At 41.3% G+C, this 22,078-nt stretch overlaps 1 protein-coding gene across 2 annotated transcripts in view; it reads left to right on the top strand.

Annotated features, from left to right (window-relative positions):
• The window catches only part of LOC122793050, a 529,275-nt gene that overhangs the window by 273,383 nt on the left and 233,814 nt on the right, over nt 1-22,078 (top strand). Inside the window, exon 1 of one of the 2 annotated variants that reach the window (XM_044060724.1) lies at nt 15,124-15,184. The exons of the other annotated variant lie outside the window; for it this stretch is intronic. The gene's annotated coding sequence lies outside the window, so the exon portion shown is untranslated. Of the gene's footprint in view, nt 1-15,123; nt 15,185-22,078 lie in introns of those variants that run through there. 2 annotated transcript variants of the gene reach the window in all.

The following is a 22,078-nucleotide window of genomic DNA, read 5'->3' as shown; positions in this document are numbered from 1 at the left end:
TTCAAATTGTGACATACTTGTTGCACCCCACTCCCCCATGTAGTGACTCTGGATGTGTCCAAGCAAGGCAATGAGCAGTTATACAGTGTAAATGTGCAGAGTATCCCCCCATCCAAGGTAGACACAAATGCTACTTTTATTCTGTCCTTGATTTTGCAGAATGTTCTGGTTTCTGTCATATTTTATACTGTTAATTTATGCTTATTATTACTCGGAAAGTGCCTGTTGCTCTGTGTTTAAGTAGCAATGCTTTGACCATCAGGTAAGCTTGTCTGAGCTTGTAAGATGCAAGTAAGCTTTAATAAGCATACTGTTAAAGAATTGCCAACATTGAAAGCCTTTCTGTTGTTGCCATGAAGAGAATACTTGTATAACTAGATAATGTATAAGCCTTTGGTATTGAAATGCATATGACAGTATTTGTAATAAAGGACAGGATTACATTATTTAAGAAACTCATTACATTTGTTGGAGACTTGCAGTCTTTACCTGTAAACCAAAGATGTGTGGTCCATTACCTGCACAGTAATCCTTTAAGCAATGTATATTGAGCTTGTTTCTTGTTTGCTTTTCATTTTTTACTTTGATCATGTTTTCCCCATTGAAACAAGTAGTTGTCAGGCAGCAGGTCTTTTTTGGATAAGAAACATTTTTTGCTACTTTCAGCATGTTACTTGGTACTTTAATAAAGCTGAATATAAATTATAATTAGAACTGCAGTGCAAGGAGAAGTAGTTTGAGTTGAGTGCTGCTTGTTTTTCTTATACTTGATTTTGACTGGCATTCCAGTAATGTATTTAAAAACAAATTTATTTTTTTCTTGCCTCACAACCTTTTTGTTTCCATCTAGCTATTAAGTAAGATGTCATGCAGCCAATGCATTGAAATATTTTTCTTCTACACTTAATTTTGTCTTGCTTGGGCTCTCATAATGACGGTTTTGCACCCAAGGCAGCGTATGTAATTAAAGTTACAGTTTTTGTGGTTTTGAGCATAGCTCCTCCCCTTTCTAGTTGGCCCCACCCCTTCCCATTGACCCCCCCACCCATTCACCTGTCTCCTGCAGCCTCCCTTTGATGTGAAGTCACCAGCTGCCACTGTAAATAAATAAATAAATAAATAATGGGAGAATGACTATAAGAGCAGAATACTATCAACAGTAACCAACAGAAATATAAATTAGGATTCCTTTGCCATTTTAGCATTTTTGTGATTTTCCTGTGTGGACTATTAAACTAATGAGTGAGCATTTTTTTCAGTTTACTTTTGTTTTTACCAAGTGTTTGTTTTCTGGATCTTGTAGGTTGATGGGTTTATAACAGGCTAACAACCACGGCTGTCTTTACAAGTCTAGCCATGTAACCCAACCCAGTTTTGTTCTTAAGTTCCTTGGAAGCCTATATGGTGGGTTATGTTAGTAAAGAGTTAGCCAAGGATTATGTGGGGAGTATGTTATCTGGGGATTAATTTGCTTACTGTTTACCTCTCTCCATCAGAGTTATGAGGGCCAGACTGAGGGTGAATTTGTGATTTTCCATCAAGTGATCAAGGTTTCTTTTGAATACGGTCAGGAATGAACTCTGCTTTATATAAATGAGGAGTTTATTCCATATCACAGGGATCCTTTGAGACACATCGGTCTTACCAGCATGTTCTATTATTTATGTTGCAGGCAATGTTCAGGTCCTTGGATCTAGTGTTTGTGGTGCTCCTTGTTTTCTAGATGTGCAATCGATGCATCAGAGCTGGATCTGAGGATGCCTTATATGCATAGATCGCCTCTCAGTAACCTGTAGGAGACTAAGTACAGAGATAGGGCCTTAAGGGTATATGTGGTGGACAGGGTATTCATACCCTGGATTCTCCTGGTGAGGAACCTTTGAGTGCCTTCCAAATGTTGCATATGCCTGGTTGGGTACATGCCAGAGCAGTAGCATTGTACTCTATGACGAGTCTGATAAGGGCTGAGTGGATCTTGCTTATGAGTTGGATGACATAGAATAATTTTCTCATTGTTACATTTTGGTCAAAGGCCAGATTACTGTCTACATATGTTCATAAATCCCTAACTACTGGGTCAACTCTTAGGCGTGTTTTATCAGTACAGTAATTAAATTGGGTGGACGATTTCCCAAAGGGCACTATAATGCATTTCTTCACATTGAGTTTTAATCTATGGCTTTGTTTGTGTTAGACTGTCTTGTTGGATGTTGCTGTCTTGGGGGGGAATCTATAATAGCTTCCAATTTACAGTCATCTGCCTTTGACATTAAAGTTATACTTTTGAGAAGTAAATGCAAAACTGGAGTGAGGCCAACACGGAGCCCTGGGGTACCCTGCTGGTGATCAGTCTCCTGGTAGAGATGGTCTCACTGATCCTGACAGCTAGCCAGAAATCCAGTGAGTTATTTAGGGATTTATGCCTAGTTCTTAGAATCTGTCAACAATATCTGAGTGGGGCATTGTATCGAACACCTTGGCCAGGTCAGTGTAGGCAGTATGCACTATTTTCCCATCGTCCATAGCCTTGGTGTGTCCCTCTCAAAGAAGTCCACCAGGTTGAGTAGGCAAGACCCTTCTCTTAACGCCAAATTGGGATGGGTCCAGTGTCTGTAGGCCAAATTGGGATGGGTCCAGTGTCTGTAGGTCTCCCACATCCTTGTTGATCATTTCCATGATAATTCATTTCATGGCTTTGCATATCAAACTTGTCAGATCGATGGGTCTGTAGTTCCTAGGGTTGGTTGATGGTCCACCCTTATGAAGAGGGATGACCATTGCAGCCCTACATTCAGTTACTCAGTGAAGGTTTTGCCATTTACCACCAGTTATGCACACTGCTGAGTGTTACCTTTTAGGTTTCTGACATAGCTGAAAAAGGCCTTGTGATTGTCCTTGGCCTGGGAGTCTATTCTGACCTCATAACTGGCCTTGTTGAACTTTATTAGACCTCTTAGTTTCTAGTTTAGTTGAATCGGAGAGCTCTTTTTTTCTATGAGAGTTGCTGTTTCATATTTTGTTCATGACTTTTCTTTTCTTTTGTTGTACACCATGTAAGGTAACGATTCCACCAGTGGTGTATGTTTTTGGTGTTAGATTTCGGCTTACTTCTAGTAGGTATGGCAATCTCAATGCAGCCAGTACAAGGTAAAGTGCTTCTGTAAATCTGCATAGGTAGCTGTGTTCTTGAGACTGGGGGAGCTATAATTTTTGACAGACATTCACTTAATAGGATGTAGTTTGCTTTAGAATAGTTCCTAACTGTTACAGGTTTAGCTGGGTTTTCTGGGTTGATTTTTATTTTGAGGAGACAGCGAGACAGCTTTGTGGTCTGACCTCACCAATGAGGATATGACAAGATGGGGGGGGGGTTGCAACACTGTCCCATGTCGGTGAGTACTAGGTCCAATATATTTAGATCTGTGGTTGAAGTGCACACTATCTGGTGTTGATAAAGTCCAAGAAACATTGTGCCTGTGAATTAAAGGCATTGTATGTTTCCCAGTCCATAGAGGGGCACTTAAAGTCTCCAGAGAATAAGGTAAATGGTAAGCCCCTCTAGTAAGTCTAGTTAAGAGTTGTGAGCTTTGTGGGTCATAGAGGGTGACTTGTAGTTGGCCAGGACATGATTAGGAACCTTTTCTATGGAGACCTTGAAGTGGATGAACTCCAGGGCATCATCTTGTTTAACCTGAAGTTGTATTGCTAATGTAGATTGATACACCTCCACCTTTAGCCTCTGTCTGTGCTGCTTTTGGTCTGTGTGTGTGGAAGGCACTGTAGCCTTCCACTATTAAGAGTGCTTTCTGCAGCTTTAAAATAAGTCTCTGACAGCACAGAGGTCTGCATTCTCCAGAGTGAGAAGAGCTTGTAGAGTGTGAAAGTTCTTGTTTAGACTCTGAGCATTGAGCAGTAACACCTTAAGGTTGCCTTGATTTTTTTTTGTTTGTTTTCTGTGTTTGTAGTTTTGTTATTTTGACATTGCCTAAAAAAGGCTCTGAGGGTGGATAACGTTTTGGCCAATATTGAAGAGCCCAGGGGGGACATGTGTAGACCATCCTTGGTAAAGCAGCGTGGTCTGCTAACCATGCTATGCTAATAGATATTGGATTTCACTGTGGTGATACCAGAAACTAAGCCAGTTATTAAAATCTATTCTTGGTGAAGGTAGAATGCTGCTCAGTGCAAGGCATGTACCTGTCTGTGACATATATACAGACAGATCCATAGTATCTCTCTCTGTATAGTCCATTGAAGTATGTCTCGGGTCATTTACACCCACAAGGACTATGATAGAATTATATTGGTACCCGTGGTGCAGTGAACTGAGTGACAGCATGATATGACGGATCCTTGCTCCAGATAGGCAACTAGCCATTATCTTCTTGTCCGGCATGGTGAGAGGGGCATCTGTGTGTTGTAGAATAGAATCCCTTGTGATAAGAGTACAAGGTAAAGTATTTCCTTGCCTGCTGGGCTTTGTTCTTGGTAGATCAGATCATTGGGTGTAGGCTTGTATATGGTATTAGGTGTTGCTTTTGGTTTGTGCTTTAGTGGTTGCTGAGTATAGGTGCTACCGTTTGACAGCTTAAGAAGTCTTTTAGGTATGGAGTGGTTTCTATTAAATGCCTCAGCATAAGAAAGTATGTGTGTGCTCTGAGCAGTATGTGTGAAGGATGTAGTGTGTGTGTGTGTTATTGACAACCTTGTATGCAAGTGAGATTTTTGCCAACAAGGAAGTTATGTATGTAAATCTGTTGCATACTGTGTTGGTTTCTTTAAAGGTTAAAAGGTTGTTGGAGTACGTGTGAAAATTGCTACATTGTCTCAGGATCCCCATATCTACCAAGCTGGAACAGAAATATTAGAAAATTGCAAATCCATGTTGCCAGGACCCGCATCAGGGTTGGGCTATTATGATTTTGGTTGTTTTTTACAGGGGTTACCTGAGTGGTGTCTAGGATTAACATTAGATGTTAAATAGTGTTATGATCCTAAACTTAGCTACACACAAAGCCTTTCTGTGTTGCAGGTTAAAGTCCTCAGCACTAGTTTTATAGGTTTGCTACTATACAGGGTACTGCAGTGAGCAGTTCTGTGAAAAAGCACCTAATTTTATAGCAGTCCAATAAAAGCTGAAAACTAACTCCCATACCCTCTAGCCAGTAAACAACAACACTTTTAAGATTCCTGGAATGCTTCTCAACTCACAGAGGACCAGTTAAGTGCATTTTGCCACAAGTTGGATGATCCTTAAACTTAACGTAAAAGCACAACAAAAGGAGCTGAAGCACAGATTAATAACAAACAACCAAGTCCATAATAAGCCCTCTGTCTGATGGAACAATCTCACTTCAAGCCTCCCTGTGTGCTTCACAGCTCAGACTGAACAGTCTACTTTACTACTACCACTATTTATTTATTGACTGATTGATTGATATTCGATTACCAGGAAAGTCTAACTGGGTAGAAGCCCTTTTTCAGTGGAGGCCCAGGGAGAAAAACTCCAAATTATTACAAAACATTTTAAGAAGAATAATTTTACAGTCTTCAAAAATAAAACAAAAACACCTGCAATTTAAATAGCCTAGTACCAACCTAAAAAACACCTGCAATTTAAATAGCCTAGTACCAACCTATGAACCTATCAGCCCTAGGGCCTATACAAGCCTAGCCATAACAATTCTCTGGCTGTTTCTTCCCACACTATTTACTTCACTGGACCCCTGTCTAGCAGGGCGACTGACGTGATCCCCGGGGTGAATTTCCTTTCTCCCATCCAATCGTCAAGGTTCCTTTTGAAGCGGGCCAAAGAGGAACTCTGCTTGACATGTATGGGCAATCTATTCCAGAGTCTGGGGAGTCTCTGGGTCAGTAACCTATCCCTCCAGCATGTTTTGTTTTATTGTGATGACAAGGTTTAGATCCCTGGAGTGTGTGGCTCTGAGGGATTGGGATTTCTTTGTGTAGCATGTCCAACAGCTCTGGGTTTGACATGGCCTTGTATGTTAAGCAGAGATCGCCTCTGAGTAGAAGATATGCGACAGAGTATAACTGGAGTTTTTTAAGGCGGTCAGCGTAGGGCATCTGCTTTAGGCCTGTGATTCTTTTAGTGAGGTATTTCTGCAGGATTTCCAGTTGTTGCAGATGTCTCGAGAGATACATACCAAACAGGGCATTGTATTCTATAATGGGTGTAATGAGGGATGAGTACAGTGGGACAATGACCTCCTTTTTTCTGGATGAAAAGCCCTTAGTGATGAGGTGTGCCATACAGAAGGATTTCCTGACTCTTGTGGCAATGTGGTTATCGAAGGTAAGACCACTGTCCACCTGTGTCCCTAAGTCTCTTATCACACTTTCGGTGTTTAGTGTACTGCCACCTATATGGTAATTCATGAGTACATGTTTTTCCCAAAGGGGATAACTATACATTTCTTGGCATTGAGCTTGAGCCCATGGCTCTGGCACCAAGCATCTGTTTCTGTAAGGCCCTTTTGTAGAGTATCCACATCATTTGGGGATTCAATAATGGCTCCCAGTTTGCAGTCATCTGAGGACTTTGTTATCCAGAGTCCCTTAGTGTTGGCCTGTACTTCAGAGAAGTAGATGCCAAACAAGAGCGGTCCCAGGACTGAACCCTGAGGTACTCCACTTGTTTGGAACTGGATTTGGAGTCTGCTACTTTACAATGTGGGTTCTATCAGTAAGCAACCCATTGGATGACGTAGGGATTAATGCCCAGCTTAGTAAGTTTGTCTATGATTCCAGAGTGGGGGATGGTGTCAAAGGCCTTGGCAAGGTCTAGATAGGCTGTGTGGACCACCTTACCCTTGTCCATGGCTCTGTAGACTGATTCGAAGAAGTCAATCAGGTTCAGGAGACAAGATCGTCCCTTCACAAACCCAAACTGGGTGGGGTCCAGTGTTTGAAGGTTGCCAATGTCTTTGTTTATAAGTTCCATGATAATACACTCCATGGCCTTGCAGATAAGGCTTGTCAGACTGATGGGACGGTAGTTTCCAGGATCCAAGGTGGATCCCCGCTTGTGGAGTGGGATAACTGTAGCTCTGTGCCACTCAGTGGACACGAAACCTGAGGTGACACTTAGGTGAGGTGCCAGTTCATAGTGTAGTTCATGTAGTACACAGCCCGGGATGTCATCTGGTCCCATGGATGCAGTATTCTTAGCTTTGGAGAATGCGTTTTTTACCTATGTGGCTGTTATTACTGGAATTTGGCAATCTTCCGGTATTGAGATGGGCCATTTAGGAGTTGAGAGAGGGGTGAAGTTGGCACTGAATCGATCTGCCAGGATATTGCCAATATCCTTGGGATCAGTATATTTAATGCCATTCTGTTTTAGCTCAGAGCAGATCTGAGCATTGCCATTTCGATTCTCGACATAGAATGCCTTGTGGTTGTCTTTGGAATCTTTGGCAATTTTATTTTCGTAACTAGCTTTGAAGGATTTTATGAAGGATCTCAGTTTTTTACTGAGGCTGGTAAGGAGGTTTTTTGCATCCTGGGATTTTCCTGTTTTCTGCAACAGTTTCTTCCTTTTGTCGTAAAGTTTGTTTATGGCAGGGGGCCACCAGATTGGCTTCCTTTTTTTGGATGAGAGCATCTTGGTTCTATTTGGGATGGCACGATTCATGCATGAGTGGATGTGCTCGTACAGTGTCTTAGTGTAGGATTCAGCTGTTGAACTTTTTATAAGTTATATGACAATCAGTTAATATTTAGAGAAATTTCAGACAGTTTGTATAGAAATTAAAGCTAATTAGTGTAATACAAACAGGAATTACAATATGAAGTGAGGGAAAAACAGGCTTATGGTATATTTAGAAAGAAAGTCATGGAAGAGAATTTGATAGAAGTAAGGCAGTAAGTGAAGAAGGGAGAGTAAGGAGCTATGAGAAATGAAAAGATACTTATTCACATTTAGGGACATAGTTTATCCTGGTTTTGAGCATGAACAGAGCAAGATTTTAGCCTGTGTTTTGCAGGCATCATGCTGTAAAAGGAAAGAATAGTGTTTGTGAGTATAAGCACATCAGTACGTTCTATACACACAGTTTCATACAACCGGCTGGTCTGTGTGCTGTAAGTGGTCTGTAACACACACACATGCATACCTATAAGCACTGCTCCTATAGTTGTAGTACACTGTGCCTATAGATAGCATGTCCAGCTCACAGCTGACATCAGGCAATGGCCTGCTACAAACCTCCTTTTATCAGCTATCATCTGTGTGCTGAGTGACAGTGGCTGACCTTCCACATGGCAGGACTTTGTCTATATAAGGTTATACATGTAAGCAGATAGTATAACTACCTATATAGACAGGGATGAATAGGGATAATGAGTGTAGAAACAAACAACTGTGTAAGGTAGCTAAGCTATAGGCACAATCCTCGTTCAGTGATAAAAATTGAGTATTTCAGCTGCAGAGTGTGGTAACCCGCTACACAGACCTATTCTGTGTTTGTGTCCTAAGCATCTGTTGCTGACAAAAGCACCATCCTTAGCCTTTCTGCATGGATTACATAACCATTTATATGGCATAAAGCACAGAAAGTGCATGTACCCAAGGTACAGCATAATCTCCCTCACAGTGTCTGCACATCTCCATAATTCTATGCACTGGGAAGTATATCCTCTCCCCAGAAATAGTTCCAACACACACACTGCAAGTATAGCAAACATATGATAAGAACTGCAGGAGTGCAATTAAAGTAGTCGGGGCCTGTGTCTACAAAGGGCTTTACAACAGCCTACCCACAGCCACAAAAAAAAAAACAGCTGCATATAACCAAACAGTAGTACTGTCCTTCAATATGATTTGTAGAGATTAAATTGACATAGAAATTTGTTATAAACCTGTTACTGAAGTTACACTGTTACATGTCCAAAGTCATTCATGTTGATTATTGAGTTTTACTTGTCAGTTATAATAGGTTCATAGGTTCATACTAGGCTATCTGCCCTAGGGCATTTATAAGCCTAGCCAGAGTGTGTTTGGCTTTTGCCACCTATTTTAAATTAATTTTGTTATGCCCTTTTTCGAGGTTAGTATACTGTGCCTCTGTCTAACAGTGACACAGAAGTGATACCCGGGGTAAACCTATGATCTCCCATCCACTCATCAAGATTCCTCTTGAAGAGAGTCAATGAGGGACTCTGCCTAACCTGGATTGGGATTTTATTCCAGAGTGAAGGGAGCCTCTGGGTTATGACTCTGTCCCTCCAGCATGTCCTATTTATTTCAGTGCTGAGGTTGAAGTGTCTCGAGCGCGTAGCTCGATGGGATTTGGATTTTTTGAGGTGCAGCATGTCCATTAATTCCGGGTTGGACATGGCTTTATATATCAGGCACAGATCGCCTCTGAACAGGCGGTATGCCACTGAGTAGAGCTGGAGTTTCTTTAACCTGGCAGCATATGGCATCTGTTTGAGCCCTTTGATCCTCTTGGTGAGGTACTTTTGGGGTCTTTCCAGTTGCTGCAGGTGTCTGGTAAGGTACATCCCAAAAGGGACATTGTACTCAATTATGGGCCTGATGAGGGATGAGTAAAGCGGCACGATAACCTCCCCTGATCTAGATGTGAATCCCTTCATGATTAGGTGGGCTATATAAAATGTTTTTCTAACCACTTTGGCCACGTGGTTGTCAAATGAGAGATTGCTATCAACTTGGGTCCCCAGGTCCCTAATTACTTCTTCTGTACTTAATGGATTACCACCTATGTGGTAATTTGTGGGCACTTTGTTTTTGCCAAAGGGGATGACTGTACACTTTTTGGCATTTAGCTTGAGGCCATGGCTCTGGCACCAGTTGTCTGTTTCTATGAGGTCCTTTTGGAGGATGCTTGTGTCGGCTGGAGAGTCAATTATGGCACCCAGTTTGCAGTCATCTGTGAACTTGGTCAGCCACAGTCCTTCCGTGTTGGCCTGTACCTCCGAGAAATATATACCGAACAAGAGAGGTCCCAGGACTGAGCCTTGTGGGACACCACTTGTAACTGGTTTGGAGTCTGACATGGCTCCAGCAATTATAACCATGTGGGTTCTGTCCTTGAGCCAGTTTGCAATCCATCTAGTGACATAGGGGTTTATATTTAAGCTGGTGAGCTTATCTATAATGCCCGAGTGGGGTATTGTATCGAAGGCTTTTGCAAGGTCCAGGTAGGCTGTGTGGACCACCTTCCCCTCGTCAATGGCCTTGGTGACTGTTTCAAAGAAATCAAACAGGTTTAAGAGGCAGGATCTGCCCTTAACAAAGCCGAACTGGGTAGGATCCAGTGTCTGTAGGTCCCCAATATCTTTATTTATGAGGTCCATGATGATCCTTTCCATAGCTTTGCAGACCAAGCTAGTCAGGCTTATGGGGCGGTAGTTTCCAGGATCCGTTGAGGCACCACCTTTATGGAGAGGGACCACTGTTGCTGTACGCCACTCTTTGGGCACATATCCTGTAGTAAGGCTGAGATTGAACAGTAGTTTTATGTTTGGGTTTAGCTCTTGGAGTTCATGTAGGACGCAGCCCAGGCCACCGTCTGGTCCCATTGATGCTGTGTTTTTTTTTGCTTTGGAGAGGGCGGCTCTTACTTGAGCATCTGAGATGTCAGGGGGGCAGCACTCTGCTGGGATAGATATTTGCCCTTTTGGTGGGGGGGGAGAAGTTTGTGCTGAACCTGTCAGCTAGGATGTTGGCAATGTTTGTGGGTTCAGTGTATTTTTTGTCATTTTGGACTAATTCTGAGCATATCTGGGAATTACCACCAAGGTTCCTAACATAACTAAAGAAAGCCTTGTGATTATCCTTAGTGTCCTGTGCAATTTTTCTCTCGAAGCTGGCCTTAGACAATTTTATGAGTGCCCATAGGTTTTTGCTAATACTGATCAGTGATGCCTTCCCTTTTTGGGATTTTGCTCTATCATTTAGTAGCTTCCTCCTTCTATTGTATAGTTTGTTTATGGCTGGGGTCCACCAGACAGGACGTCTGCCTTTGGAGGATTGGGTCTTGGTTTTATTTGGGATCGCATGATCCATGCATTCCTGAAGGTGTTTATAGAATGTGTTTATTAAGGATTCTGCGGTCTGGGCCGTATTTTCCACAAGCCCGGGGGCTTTGAAGGATTCCACCTCGGTTTTGAGGAGTGTGAAATTTGCTTTAGAGAAGTTTTTCACTGTGGTTTTCTGGGCAGGGAGTTGGGTCGGGATGTGAATATCCAGTGAGATTAGTTTATGGTCTGATCTTACCAGTGAGGGATACACTTCTGGTCTGGAGCATAGAGTCCCCATGTTGGTGATGATCAGGTCCAGTATGTTTTCCCCTCTTGTGGGAGTGGTAACAAGTTGATCCATAGCATTTGAGTTTATAAATTCTAGGAACCTTTGGGCTAAGGTGTTGGAGCTAGAGTAATTTTCCCAGTCTATGTTTGGGTAGTTGAAGTCGCCCAATATAATGGTGTTTGGAGAGACCTTCATATTTTCCAGTGTTCTCAGGAAGGCCGAGTGGGGTTCCTGGGTTTGGGATGGTGGTCTGTAGCAGTTTGGAGAGACCTTCATATTTTCCAGTGTTCTCAGTAAGGCCGAGGTGGGGTTTCCTGGATTTGGGATGGTGGTCTGTAGCAGGCTGTAAACTGGAAGGCAGTTTTACTCACTGTTAGTTGCACATGGATAGTCTCTGATGCTTCGTGCTTTGCCACCAACCTGGAGGTGTGTGTACCTTTGATGAATATCGATACTCCACCTCCTTTTGTGGTTTGGTCCAAGTTTTGGGGCCGAAAAGCATGGTATGAGGTATAACCTGGTAGTGCTGGGGTGCTCTCGGGAGCCCTGAACCAGGTTTCTGTTACTGCACAGATATTGATGTTCTCTATGCTAAGGAGAGTTTCGAGTGCGTGCATCTTGAGGTTTAGACTTCTGGCGTTGAGTAGCATTACTCTTAGTTTCTTATCCCTTGTGATACCTATGGAGGTGGGTTTGTCTTTTGAGCCTTGCCTAAAAAAGGCACTATGGGGGTAGCAAGAGCCTTTGCCAATATCCAAAACCAGGGGTGACCGGTGCAAGCCGTCCCTAGAGAAGCATCGTGCCTTGTCGAGCATATCATCCCAAGCTGACAGGTATTGGATCCGCTTTGAATGACACCAGTACTTAAGCCAATTGTTGAAATTGATCATCTTGTCTTCATATTGTGGCATCATTCTTGGTGAGGGTAAGATGCTACTCAAGGTCAGGGTCATACCGGCCTGGGCTACATGCTCAGAGACCTCCTTTATGTCTCTTTTCATGTAGTCCAGGGAGGTACGTCTCAGGTCATTCACACCAGCATGGACAATGACTGAGTCATATTTGTACTTGCCTTGGAGTGACCTGACTGTTTGTGTTATGTGGCAGATCCTAGCGCCCAACAGGCTGCTCACCATGACCCTCTCCTTGTTCAGCCTGGTGTGCGGGACGTCCGAGTGCCTGACGATAGAGTCACCTATTACAAGTGTATCAGGTGTGGTGTTTAGTCTTAAGGACTGTGACTGTTTGGCACACTGGCTTTGTGAGATATGTGTTGCACGTGTTTTGTTTTGGGGTAGCGGTTGCTTGGGTGTCTGCTTTGGAGGTCTCTGCTGCTTAGGCAGATCTTTATTTAGAGCCTCTGAGTATGTTTTTGTGTGATTATGTGTTTGGTTTGCTGTCGTGGAAGGTGTATGTGAGACTGGAATTGTAGTGAGTGTGGTTTCCTTCTCCTCCTGACTGGTTATGCCAGTACTGAGTTGAGAGAGCTTAGCCTCCAGTTTGGCTATATGGTTGCATCTCTCACATTTGTTGGGAGGAGGAGAGGGTTGTCTGTGTACATAAGGCAGTTGTAACATTGCCTCAAGATTCCCAGATTCACCAGCTGGACCGGAGAGGAGATTGACAACTGACCTTTGGACATGCTAGAATAATATTGGGAATTCCTTAATAATTGAAAACGAGGGCCATTGGGGAGTGAGGGTGTAGTGCTTTTAATTTTTAGTGCTGACTTATATAATTGCTTTAGTGAGCAAGTGCCAGGTAACTTAAGTGCAATGTGTTACAGGTAACTTAAATGCAAAAACAACAAACAGTAAGTTTCTTTCAAGTGAAACAAGGAAAGAAGTACAGTAAGCAATGCAAATATCACTAGTGATCCACAGAAGTGCTGAGAAGCCGCGTATTAGGTGGAATTAGCGTTCCAGGGAAATAACAAGCAAACCAACAACAAGCATATAAACAAAGCTAGATTCACCAGGCCTGGATCTAGTCTATGCTACGGCAAACAAGGTGTACCAATTTCAGTAAGATATAGTTCAAATATTCAGGCACTATAAACCTTTAACCAGAAATTCCCAGCTCAGAAGGGCAGAGTCCAGCCTCTTCTCCCACAAGAGTGCAGACCACGAACCTTCTTAATGTAAAATAACTGGCCTGAAGCCCAAGTGCTTAAACCAGAACTAATACACTTTAAGAATAACGGACACTGGGCTCTCAGTCAGCAGTTCCCAACTTAGAAGAATGAAAGCTACCTGTCCTGCCACCACAGTGCATGCCACAAAAAACAACTGGTCTGAAGCCCAAGTGCTTAATCCAAAAGACTTAGAATGATAGCTACACTTTAATCGATACAATTGAATACTTTAGAGAATGCCTGGATTAGTGCTCAAGTTACACAAACAAAGCTAGATCCAGCAGGCCCGAATCCAGTCTATGCCACAGCAAACAAGGCGCACCAACTTCAGTAAGAAGCAGCTCAGATATGCATGCACTACAAGCCTTTAACCAGAAATTCCCAGCTCAGAAGGGCAGAGTCCAGCCTCTCCTCCCACAAGAGTGCAGACCATGAACTCTCTTAATGTAAAATAATTGGCCTGAAAGCCCAAGTGCTTAAACCAGAATTAATACACTTTTAGAATAACAGACACTGAGCCCTCAATCAGCAGTTCCCAACCTAGAAGGATGTAAGCTACCTGTTCTGCCACTACAGTGCAGACCATAAACCCTCTCAGTGCAAAACAACTGGTCCGAAGCCCAAGTGTTTAAACCAAAAGGCTTAGAATGAGTTACACCAAGCAGTAATAAATACAATTGAGTACTTTTAAGATGATGCAAAAGTAAAATAAAGTAGGTAGAAACACAAGTACAGTAAAAGCAGATGAAATTTTTTTTTCTGAACAAGTGCTGAGATCAAAGAAACAGATTTGAGTGCTGAAACTAGAAAACTGGCTAGTTATAAGAAAAAAAAACTAAGCTAGAAGGCTTCCCTCCATCACATAAGGGCTTGGGGGCTCAGAAGCCTACAAATAGTCTGTACCACTTAACAGGAAAGGCAGGAAACGAGCTTAATTTTTTTTTTTTCTGTTTCCCAGATGCTCTCTTTGTACACAGTAGGAGTGCCTGAAATCAGAATATGATCTCACTGCACTCAGTTGAGTGAGCAAATGAGATGGGCCCAGGAGGAGTATCCAAACACAAATTTACAAGAGGGGCGGGCAGTTTCAAGGCCACTGATTAACACAAAAACAAAAACAGGGAGGGTGGGTGAGACTAAATAATTTGAGTGGGCACTTTACTGTGCATATTGATAATTGAATGGCATTGTGTATGGGGAAATACATACAGTTGTTCATGTTGTTAAAAGATTAATAAGCCAAAGTGTGAATTGTTATACTTACAGGGGCATGTAGGTCAATATCCCTGGGAGTGTGGTAATAATCTGTACAAATACAATGCGCACACACACACACCCCTTCTGAATGCCGAGGACTGCAATATTACCTGTACAATGTGCACCACTTGTACACTGCCAGAAACATATAAGGCAATACACCTGTGAGTGTGGAGACATCTGTGCTTTGAACACTTTCATACCTTATTGCTTACAGATTAATGCATGAACCCACAAAAACCTACACTTAAAGCTGTGCATTTTGTTCTTTAAGAAATGTGTAATCAAAGAAAAAAAACGTACAGGAAGTAATACATTTTATTCCATACATTTAGAGACCAGGATCTCAACAACAAAAAAAGGTTTCAACAAGAACAATAGTCTCCTGTTCTCTTGTGCTATGATTTTAATTTTTTTTTTTTTTTTTTTGCATAGCTTGGTTGAACATTTTCATGCAGTAGATGTCATTATCACAGCTACATGAACTATTCCAGGTAATGACGAAAAACAGTTTATCACATTTCCTGTGTGTGTGTCTAGTATACAGACACACGTATATATAAAATTCTACTGTGTTGCTGAGTAACATTTACTGTGTGTGTGTTTATGTTTTGACCATATTAAAGATAAGGCATATGAACAACTTTTTCACACTTATGGGGTGTTTACCTCTCAGCATTTGGTGATTTGGTTTACTTGCTGGCTAAGGTGCTTCCTGTGTCAGGTCTGCATGTCCTCCAAGTGTTATTGTTTGCTTCATATGTGAGCTAATTTTCAAAAATGTAATAAAAAATAGTCTGTCATGTTCACAGAAAGTATACTTTTTACTGATGAAACCAAAGAATATTGAGGCAAAACTTTTAGAAGCAGCCCTATCATGTAATCACGCACAAATGTCTACACTTTGCAGAAATTCTAAAGAATAACAAAAGTATTACCTGCACCACAGGAATCTGTAAACTCAAAAAAAAAAAAAACAAAAACAAACCTCCATTCATACAACACATTTCACGGACCTCTCACATACCCCAGTATACCAAACATGTACAATATTGATGTTTGGAGTAAGGAAGAGTCTATGATAACTAAACAACACTTGTTAAAAGTGAGCCAAGCCAAGGACTGAAAGCATGTGATGTTGACACTTTGACATGGTAAACTTCAAAAATTCCTAGTTGTTGGTTACCTCTTTGTGCATTAAAGAGACACATGCCTCGGTAAAGTCTGTGGAGAATTTTCTACTGTGTTTGTCTACTTGTGGACAAAATCAGGGCTATCGCAAATAACTTGAAAACGAATTAAGGGGCAGTTTTAACATGATCATTGTTCCAAAGAGTGTTGAGAGATACTGTTCTTTCATTGTAATTATGGAGCAAGACGTACATCTATGTTATGTCACTAGACTGTATAATTTAGTTATACCTTTGATCTTGCATTACTGTTGTTCATAGGAGGTTACTAGGCTATTGGCCCTATGGTCTGTATAAGCCTAGCCATGTTATAGCCTTGTTTCCTTCTTGACCAAGTTGTATGGTCTATATTTGCAGCACCAGTCTATGATCAGCACTGACTGCCCTTATCCAAGAGGGACGTAGGCGACATCCCCAGGATAAATTTACAGTCTCCCATCCAGTTGTGTAACTTGCGCTTAAATAGGGTCATTGAAGATGCTCTATTTTACATGACTTGGGACTTTGTTCCAGAGGAGTGGCAGTCTCTGGGAGACATATCTGTCTCTCCAGCATGTTCTGTTAATGTCACAGGCTAGGTTAAGATCCCTAGAGAGAGAGTGAAGATTATCCCATCTGACTTGCAGATGTGCAGCATTTCCATTAGGGCAGGGTCTGAGACTGCTCTGAAGGCCAGGTGCAAGTCACCTATAAAATACAGAGTACAGTGACAGGGCCTTCATTCTGCCCATTTTGGTCATGTGCAGCTGCTCCAGGTGTCTGGTGAGGTACATACAGAAAGGAGCATTGTACTCTATTAGTGGTCTGATGAGGGATTAGGACAGGGAAGTTATAAAATCCTCACCTCTGGATGAGATGCCCTTACTTATGGGATGTGCAACATAGAAGGCCTTCCTTACCACTGTGGACACATGGTGATTGAAGTTAAGGTTGCTATCAACCTGTGTTCCCAAATTTCTCACCACAGGGTTTGAGCTGAGGAGGGGTACTGTTAATATTTTAATTTGCAGGGACTTCCCCTTTGCCGAAAGGGATGATAACACATTTTTTTTTGCATTTGTTTAATTCCATGGCTTTGGCACCAATCATTTGTCTGTGTAAGCCCTTTTTGTAGTATGTCAACATATTTGGAGACTTAATGATTGCACCCAGTTTGCAGTCATTGGCAAACTTGGTAAGCTGCAGGCCATCTGTCTTCACCTGGACTTCTGAGAAATACATTCCAAACAGTAGGGGGCCCAGCACAAATCCTTGTGGTACACCACTGGTAACTGGTCTGCTGATAGAGGTGGAATCCCCAACTTTGAGTGTATGTGTTCTGTCAGTGAGCCAGTTGGCTACCCATCAAGTGACATATGGATTAATTCCCAGCTGGGTGAGTTTCTCAATGATGCCTGAGTGGGGGATAATGTCAAAAGATTTGGCCAAGTCAAGCTAGTCTGTATGCACTGTTTTCCCTTCATCCAGGGCTTTGGTGACATTCTCAAAGACGTCCACCAGGTTTACTAAACATGGTCTACCCTTAACAAAACCAAATTGGGATGTGTCAAGAGTTTGAAGGTCATCTATGTCTTTGTTGATAAGATCCATGATGATTCTCTCCATGGCCTTGCAGATAAGGCTGGTAAGACTTATGGGTCTATAGTTCCCAGGGTCAGTTGATGGACCCCCTTGCTGCAAGGGAATTATTGTTGCTGTTTTCCCCTCTGCTGGGACTAAGCCAGTACTTGGACTGTGGTTGAAGAGAGTGCAGAGTGGTTCTGCTAGGCCCTGTTTTAGACTATTTAATAAGCAGCATGGGTTGTTATCCAGTCCCATAGAGGCTGTGTTTTTGGCCATGGAGAGTATGGTAATGACCTGCTCTTTGAATATATTGGGTAGAGGACTGGTGACAGGTATGCTTTGGGGTATGTCTGGTGGGGGGGTGAAGTTTGCCTCAAATCTCTCTGCTAGCAGGTTGGCGATGTCCTCATGGTCAGTAGGAGTGGTACCATCCACTACTAGTTTGGCACAAAGCTGGGCCTTCCCTTTTAGATTTCTGATTTGACTAAAGAATGCCTTGTAATTATTCTTAGCTAGTGATGCTAGTTTAGCTTCATTATTGGCTTTAGAGGACTTCACAAGATATCTAATTTGCTTGTTCAAGCTGTAGAAGGTGTCCATCTTCTGTTGAGTCGGTTCCTTCTTGCTCTTGGACATTAGTTTTTTCCTCTTGTTGTATAACCTATTTATGCTAGATGTCCATCTTGTTTTTTTGAGAGGCCCTTGTTTTGATCCATTCAGGTACAGCTGAGTCTATACATTTGTATACGTGTTTAAACAGGACATTTGTGTACACCTCTGTATAGGAGTCATTGTTAGCAGTGGTAGCAGGGGCCTTGAAACTATTTATGCCATCGCTTAGGAGGCTATAGTTTGATTTGGAATAATGTTTCATCCTTTTTGCTCCTTGAGGGGTGAATTCTGATCATTATTTCGAACGAGACTAATTTATGATCAGACCTTACTAGGGAGAGCAACACACAGGGGTTTGTGCAGAGACCCCCATGCTGGGGAGTTCTAGGTCTAGGATATTTGAGCCCTTTGTGGGTGTGCAGACTGTCTGTTCTAGAGCATTTGTATTAATAAAGTCCAGGAACCTTAGGGTTTGTGCTCATATATGACTCCCTGTTGATGGGATTTTTGTATGTTTCCCTGTTTTAGCCTGTAAATGGTCATACATGATCAGTGCCCTACCCTGTTAAACAAAATTAAATGTATAAATAAATATGATGAAAATATTGAGCATCTCAAGCATGAGAAGGTATACCTGCTTAGTAAAAATCCTTGTACTACAAAATTTTAGCAGTCAGTCAGTGGCCATAAACATGGTGCTCATAGATAGGGCTTCAATGCTTGTCACCTTGGAGCAGGATATATAACTAGCCATAGCACTCAGCACCTCTTTCTTCCAGCAAAAATACAAAACCCGAGAATTTTCTTTTTATTTGTAGAGGACTTGAGAGGGAAAAATACAAGTCTGAAAAAATACCCAAATTAATCCAAGCTGAAGGTGACGTTCATAAATTCTAATAATCTCAACAAGAAAATGTGTGATTTGTAAGTTTCCCTAAGTTTGGAGAATGCTGACATATTTATTGTTACAAATTCTAGGGTATATACACTGTTTCACTGTTTTCAATCCATTTGTGTAAGTGGTAGTGTGATTGCACACCTAAAAGCCAGGTGCCAAGAAAACAACTCCAGACTAGAAACTTCTTGCACACTAAAACTTCAGTGGTACTGAATCTGCTATTACAAGAACTGACCATATGTTAGGTCCTGTGCAGAAGATGAAGATCTCATGGCTAAACTCCAGGATGTAGAAATCATTGAAACTGCATGTTGTGGAGAGTGTAGTAAACCTGTGTTTGTTAGTATCGTGATAGTATGAGTAATGATTTATTGATTTCTTCATTATTTAAAAGGATAACTCAAAAAACACAGAAAAATATTTTTTTCTGTGTGTCTTTGCCCCCTCTCCATCCCCCAACACACTACAGAGTGGAAAAGGGGGAAAAACACTGAAAATGTACCAGCAGCTGCTCACGCTGTGTCTGTTGTAAAATGTCTCCCAATATCAAAAACTCAGAATTCACAAAGATGAAAATTTGTCAATAAATTGGAATAAGATGGATTTTTAACTACCCAAATATTGACTGCTCCAAACTATGACTCCATAATCTAGTTAACATCAAATAAATATGTAAATATGCCCAAATATTAATTAATATTAATCAAAACATTTTAAAACTAACTCTAAGTAGGAGTAGCTGTATCCTTGGGAACCATACTGACAAACCTAAGATCATTCTACCTTCCTATCATGTTGTTCCATCCTCTATGTAGATCATGATACCATTATGTTTAATCTCGGCATAAAATCAAACTTGTTCATAAATCATCCTTCCTAGCCATTAAACTTTACCAGAGGAAACTATAACAAGTTAAAGGATTTGCTTGTGAATGTGGCCTAGGCTACTGTCTGACTCAAATCTGCTCAGGATACTATTTTATATTATCAAAGTTTGTGGTTTCAAGCATTTGGGTTCGATAATAGATCATTCGCTATTTCTAGCATTCAATCATATAATATGAACCCACTCAGAAAAGCATCTGAACTTTATGTGATACATTAAACCAAGATCCCACTTAGTGAAGGCTCAAGTGAATGAAAAAGATCCCACTTTATTTGTCAAAAAAGAGTGTTTTTGCTGAAATCGTATATTACAAAACAGTGTCATTGCACTGCAAGTATGAAGCTTTGTACAGTAACATGTTACTCTTCAGTTCCAACACAGCACACTCCACCTTTTCCTCTGTTCCCACATATCACATACATACTTCTCAACCTGGAAACATCAAAAATCTGGACAAAGGCCCATGAAAAATAAGTACAAATCTGTATGCTAATCAACATAAAATTTACATACATAATTATGTAACCCCCACCCACTCCAACGGAATTGTGGGATACCAACTTTCAAATGCAAACTGAAGAACAGATAACCAAAATGTCACCCCAGAGTCCCCCTGCAGTCATTCCAGTATCCCATTACTTGGCTATTTCACCCCATTTACCATAAACACTGTCATGTGCATACTGCTTTATTTCTACAATGATAATATGGGTTTCATTTAAAACTTTTATTTTACATTTTATAGCGGAAGCATTAAGACACCTGCTAAATGATGCAATATAGTCTCACAATGAAAATAGACTTGGCATTAAAACTTATCTGCCCTTGAAACTCGCATTCATTAAAACAGCATTGAAACCCACATTCAAAGGAAATGCATCTGGCCAGTAGTGGATAAAGATTTCCATCGGGCTGTTTTCAAATCATAGGCCCCTTGCACATGAAACATACATGTGTTCTGTGATGCACCTTCCTGACTGTATTAAATTATATTCCTTGCATAATACAGCGCACTTGTTGGAGCGCATTTTAAATTTATTGTTTTGAACATTTTTCCAGTAAGCAATGAAAGAAAATGCATGAACCAATATTGACTGCCCACTACAGAACATTTCCATCATAAAAGTCTACTTAAGCTTCTACAGTCCACCAGTATCAGTAAATATCATAATCTCTGCAGAAGTAAAAGTCATTTAAATAATTCCACATTAAAGAGATCTGTAACTAATGAAGAGGTTGCTGCTAGCAAACAACTTTTATATTTCATTGTTTCATCTACAAGTAAAGTACTTGCTGTCCTTGAAGAATAAATTGCTTATGTTACATTAAAAAATAATAGGCTAGTAATATTTCAATAGGGAATGGGTGGCAAACAGGTTCATAGTTACTAGGTATCTCCGCCAAAGGAGGACAGTCTCAGGACTGCAGCATCCACTCTCTTTAAAAGTGCAATGCAGTACAGCATCAGTAATCCATCTACATACTGTGGGAGTAGAACCCCACAGCCTTCTGCAGCAAAAGCAAATATACTACCTGTTGTGCTACTAACAATGCAAGCAAAGTTTGTATAAGCAACACTAAACTTCTCTTTGCCTGAACTGTGCAGCACAAGAAATCAGGAAAAAGCCAAATGTACTGGGGGGAGCAAAGGCCCAAATCCGGGGACACATTTTAAATGTTGCTTGTATAATCTTAGAAAGTAATTGGAATAAAATGTTGTGTTACCATGTGTTTCCTGAAAGATAGGAAGACTGAAACTAAATGGCTATCATTTAGTGACTTCAGTTCTCACTGATTTGCCAGAAAACCACACATTTTATTTTTATTTAGCATTTGTTTACCAGGAAAGTCTAAATTGGAACAAACCCAATTTTCAGCAAAGGCTCCAGACACATGTCTTTGTATCATGGGAGGAAACCAAAGCACCTCGAAAACACACACAAACACAGGGATGAAATGCTGACTCCACACAGCAGGCACTTCAGCCAAGAATCAAAGCAGAGAGCCTCTTGTTGTGAGGCAACAACACTACCATTACACCACTACACCATCTGAATTTTAAGAGGAACAGACAAAAGTATGAGCTAAACATTCTAGACATTCTGAGAATTTGTAGAATTGAGAGTTACCCTCCTTCAAAGAAGTGGTGATATGGGTTGATAACTGAGGGTCTTGCTCTGTACCTAATAGGTTCATAGGTTGGTACTAGGCTATCGGCCCTAGGGCCTATACAAGCCTA

This window comes from Protopterus annectens, chromosome 2.part0, assembly GCF_019279795.1.
Source record: "Protopterus annectens isolate FY-2018-M chromosome 2.part0, PAN1.0, whole genome shotgun sequence".
In the NCBI taxonomy this organism is placed as follows: domain Eukaryota; kingdom Metazoa; phylum Chordata; order Ceratodontiformes; family Protopteridae; genus Protopterus; species Protopterus annectens.
Note: the sequence above shows the minus strand (reverse complement) of the source record. Positions and strands in the feature narration are given on the sequence as shown.